Source organism: Haplochromis burtoni, unplaced genomic scaffold (genome assembly GCF_018398535.1).
Source record: "Haplochromis burtoni strain Fernald_Lab_line unplaced genomic scaffold, NCSU_Asbu1 Contig_7, whole genome shotgun sequence".
Taxonomy (NCBI): domain Eukaryota; kingdom Metazoa; phylum Chordata; class Actinopteri; order Cichliformes; family Cichlidae; genus Haplochromis; species Haplochromis burtoni.
In genome coordinates this window covers 1,820,030-1,825,253 of record NW_024582368.1, presented here as the reverse complement: position 1 = coordinate 1,825,253, position 5,224 = coordinate 1,820,030, and the positions used below count along the sequence as shown (strand labels likewise).

Genomic DNA, 5,224 nt, shown 5'->3' with positions numbered 1-5,224 from the left:
GGGGGCTGAGAGCACACAGTTGGAGGATGAAGACAATGAGTTTGTTTAGCTTAAACAGGATTTACAAGCCAAACAGACACACGCCAACGCCACTCACTCAGACACATACTATCTCTTTTCCCCGCTGCCTGCCGCCCCTCCCCGCCCCTTCCCTGTTTCGCCAACACAGACGCACAGAAACGCAGCCGAGACGGGCTCTCAGCGAGGATTTCATCAGCTGGAGGAAAAAAGTGAGGGTAATTGCTCGCGATGGTGAGAAGTCTTGAGTGCATGCAGCGGCGTTGGGGCGAATGGATGGATAGAGGGAACATTTTGTTCCTCCTGTGCGGGCTCCGACTCTCATATTGTTCCTGATGAGGCCGGGTGTCATTTATGATTCAAGGGCCCCCGCTCTCTCACGGCGGATGGGAACAGGACACGGCCATTGTGACGTCCTGTGCACTCGTTTCTCAAAGAACATTAAATCAAACATGTATGAGATGGTGACAGGGGTGGGCCGGCAACTTCTCCCTATTCGCTCTCCTCACCTTCTCTGCACTTTGTTTCGCTCTCGTCTCAGGGAGAGAGAGAGGAAAAAAAGAAAGCACTTAAGAGGACTGCGTCTCCCTGATGTTGGCAGAGCTCAAGAGCTGAAATGACGGCTCTTAAGAAAGAGGAGTTAAGCTGGTGTTTTGTCTATATTAAACCGATATCTGTCAACAAGGAAACAACTGACAGGCAAAGCAAGGACAACACGGAAAAATTATATCCCCGCTGTAGTTCCTCATAGTAACCAGAGCCTTTATTTACCTCAAATGCAGAAGGTAACAGGCCTTTATCTGAAGCAGGATTGCATTGGAGGCAGCATTTTATTTCTAATTCCCTCTGTTTGATCAGCGTAAGTGGTCACGATTAAACAAAGCCTCATTGCAATCCCATTTGCCATGTTAAAGCTCAATCTGTTAATACTATGGCGACTTAGTCTTGAGAGAAAACAAGGAAGCTAAACTCCACCTACCCACTGCACACATGGTATTAGTTCATTTCCGATCTAACATGAAAGTAAATAAAACCCAACGGGAGCAAACAGAGCAACTCATTCATGACAGCACGTGCAAAACATTTCACCTGATGTCCATAAACATCACCCGCATGCCCGCTCGGGCTCACGGCTACAGTCCTACACGGTTGTTAACGAAACAATGCTGCTCGCCACCGCCGCTTGAGGTTCGGTGCCTTGCTCGAAGACTCAGCATTAGTCATGCTGACTGTCCAGCCTACCTCAAGCAACTCAGGAGTTTAAAAGCAGTGGTCTCTTCAACCACAAACCCAAACCACAGCGTAAGGTTGGCAGCTTGAAGAACAGTGGTGACAGGCATGTGGAACTGAGGGTTTTTTTTAATCCCGGCGCCTCATGATGGTCCACTTTTGGCTTTCTGCACTGAACTGATGTCATTGCACGCTGTCAGCAGGATGAGTTACAGCTGCTGTATGCTTCATTTTCTCTGAATTAGTTAGCCTGCAATTACCAGGCTTTAACTTGAAGGGAGCTTAACTGTAGACTTATGGGTAGAATTACAACAACATTTAGGAAGTAGTTAAGTGTCTGACAAGAGGGCACAACCTCAGCTCAAACTGAATATTTCAGGTTTTAACTCCCTCTAAGCTCTTATTCTCAGATTGAGTCTTTAAAAACGCTCTGAGGCAACACACGTTTTCCCTTATTAAAAAGACCAAAATAGGTACATTGAAAAACAAAAGGCTGGGTTTTTAGATGACAAGTAATGCCAAGTTTGAACCGCACTCAAGACACAGACAGCGAGAGAGAGACAGAGAGAGAAACAAGGCCTGACTTCTGCTCTGGACACGAGTGGGTGGGTTAGGGCTGCTGGTGAGACACCAGACTACAAGAATCTGTGTCAAGTTGAACAGGCAGCAAGTATTTCACAGTAGTCCTCGAACAACAGGAACAGTCAGATGAAATGTCAGGCTGTCAAAACATTGATTAGCGTTCGCCAGGTTTTTAAGCACTTAGCTGGCTGCAGCTGTGCCGACATACACAGCAAACAGCGGCAGAGATGGTGCAACTTGGTAAATTGCTGAGTAACAAAAAGCTAATTACTGAGACACAAGTAATTAGTTGTTTTCCTGCTACGTACTTCTAATCAGCATTACCTCACTGCTTTACCGAGGTACAATGACAGGGGGTAATGTTAACTCACTACCTTAATCTTTTCTGTGACTAATCAGCATGTGAGACTGAACAACTGCACAACTTAAGCATGCGTCGCAACTTTCTGCAGCCCAAACTATCAGAAAAGACAGATTGATACTAAAAAGATTTGGTTTCAAAGGATACATATTTCCCAATATTTTCCCCAATATTGGCTAATGCTGCAGCTTAAAGAGAATAATCTCCACATTCTGCCTCAGGATCAAACACGCTGTTGGATGCAAACGTAATTTTTCTTCCCGTTTTGCTGCAACTTGTAGCGGGGCCAGTGCATGTGTTGTATTTCTATCTGCTGAAAATTTCACTATTTTTCCAGTAAGATCGCCTTCACATTCTTGCACAGGCAGCCAAGCACTCCATTCTCAGAGAGCACGCCTGCAATTGTGTCCAGCACCATCTTAAATGACTTTGGAGAAGAAGAAAAAAAGAAAAAGAAAATTTTGATTTCAAAGTGTGTATGCTGGAGCCTTTTAGCCTGTTTAGCGAATCAGACACTTCTGTCTTGTCTCTCAGTCTGGCTGGCTGGCTGGTTGCAGAGAGGCCCCATGAGGGACAACAGAAGGAAAGAAAACTCACACGAACACACACATACACAAACAGACACACTTCCAAGTTTCAAACAGTTGCAGATGGCTTTAATTCCTTGCCCTCTTTCTTTCACAATTTATCAGGTAACCTACTCTGAATGACTGTGCCGCCTTTTCATGCTTTGGTGAGATGACTTAATGCTCCTTTGTTTTGTCAGAAGAAGGGGGGCAAACAGCACTAATTAATGTGGTGCAGCTGACAAGTGTTGCTGCTGAAACAATTTCATTACATCACCAATTTAAATTACCCAGGAAGGAGACACTGGAGGGCGCACCCATCCAAAATCTGTTTATACACTTTCTGAGACATGCAGGGAGTGGACACAATAATACGAACACCTGCAATCCAATGCAATACCCCAGTAATGAACCCAGTAACTGTTTTTAAGCCTGTAATATCAACTTTTATGCAAGGCTGTATCAGATTTCTTAGGAATCTGGTGCTTTTGGGCGTTTAAAGCATGATGACATTATAACCGCAAGTTAGTTTGATCATCCGCTCCAATCACGCTCCCTTCAACTTCAACCTTACTAACAAGTAAAGGGCCCTTTTTGTCACCCTCTCTCAAAGTTCAGCTGTCCTGTAGCAGGGTGCACGGTAATGAAAGAGCAGCAGTCTCCACCTCCTCCTTCTCCTCCTCCTCCAATCGTGAGCCCCCCTCTTCTCCACTCTGCCCAGACTGGCCTCACATCCAGACAGGAGGAATTTAACGGGGAGGGTCCACCAGACTTAAGGCAGAAGCCTGCACTGAGTCAAAGCTGCTCATCCACACTCTGCTGCAGAAGGGCTTGTAAATGTGGCAATGCTGTTCTCTATCGGGGATAGTTTAATGTAGAGCAAGCCAGATGCACATGCTAATACTGGACCATTACAGATGTGAGTGCACTGCAAGGCTCCAGTGCAGGCATACAGCTATTATAAATCACCTGAGCATTGTCTTAATTGTAATAGTCACACTGCAACACACAAATACACACAAATACATATAGTGCAAGTAAACTATCTATCAGAGGCCAGATTCACAAGGTGTCCCTGCAAAGGTCCCAAACGACCTAACACGTTGAGCCACTGATCTTTGAATGATCCCTGACTACATCCAGCAAACACAACTAGTGTTATCAGATAGCAATTACCACTGAAGCTGCATGACATGTGCCGTTCAGCAGAACAGAGCAGGGCAGCATATGGACATGCCTACTAATTGCATTACAACAGGTAGCGGATAATAGCCTTGAAGGGAGTCAACAAGCCCAGGCACACTGCTGACTGTTAGCTAAGTGACACACATTCTCAGTTTAGCATCAAACGAGCCATCAGCTGATCCACCGAGACGAGACATTCACCCACACACACACATACACACGCAGACCTGCAATCACTGACTTACTAGCGCATTCCTTTCTAGTGATTTTAAGAATAATGTACACACGCCTCACGAAATGATCCTACAGACCCAGTGACTTTGGACGTGTCGCTCCAGCGTAACTACACAGGTAGAGGGGATACGCGGCACAGTCTGGATATTACGCCGCGTAAACGAGCTCCGGCTCGGCTCTTAACGTGCACCCGCTGGCACGAGACTCTCAGCGGCTGCTAAAAGGTTTCCAGGAGGTCACCCTATTGTTAGCAGGTAGTATCTGTCCAGCGGGAGGCAAAACCACACACACGCACGCAAACACACGTTCAAAACCCCGCTGTGTAACACAAAAAATAACCAGGCGCGAAACTTACTTTGAGCTCGGACCCGAGCGGCAAAGCGGCGTATTGTGTCTCCAAACCGCGTGTTTACGATGCTCCCCTCGCTCACTCGCTTCCCTTCCACAAAGACGACGTGAGAGCTCCGAAGACGCTGTGACTGAGTGACTGAATCAACTATCGTAGAGCACGGCAAGTTGAAGTGTCAGATTACACTGGCTATTCAGTTACCAGAGAGAGCCGTGCTCGGCGGCCGGCGTGAAAACGTGACCTAGACTTTCCGCGGAAGGACACCCGGGTGTGAAGGTGTAAGTAGACGCTAACAGCCTGATAACGGCACGTTTCACACTGGAGCGGACTGCAGCCGGCAGCTCCGGCTATTGTCTGCTTTTGTGTCATTACAGCAGTGATGCCTCAGAGCTGCACTGTGTAACCGAGCCAGGAGTTAATTGCTAATTCAGCCATTGTGTGAGTTTAATAGCTGTTAGTAAAACATAATAGGAATATACATGAAAGGCAACACCGTAAGCTTATCTGAGATACAGATTTATTCACGTTATTATCAAAAAACGACTTAATTAACTAGCTAGTAATTATTATTGTTTTGTTGTTGTTAGTAGCAGTAGTGATGTGAACTCTATTAACAATTTTTATTGTTCTTTTTCTTATTATTATATATTATAGTGTCTTTATAGTGTAGTGGTTTACACATTTGCTGAGAAAGCAAAC

The 5,224-nt window shown here is 45.8% G+C and overlaps 1 protein-coding gene across 4 annotated transcripts in view; it reads right to left on the bottom strand.

Moving 5' to 3' along the window:
- Window positions 1–4,767, bottom strand: part of zmiz1a (zinc finger, MIZ-type containing 1a) — a 106,351-nt gene extending 101,584 nt beyond the window's left edge. For 2 of the 4 annotated variants that reach the window (XM_005914037.3, XM_005914035.3), the window contains exon 1: window positions 4,532–4,767. The gene's annotated coding sequence lies outside the window, so the exon portion shown is untranslated. The remainder of the gene's footprint in view (window positions 1–4,531) is intronic. The other 2 variants (XM_005914033.3, XM_005914036.3) reach the window with 2 other exon arrangements.
- Window positions 4,768–5,224: the final 457 nt, after the last annotated feature.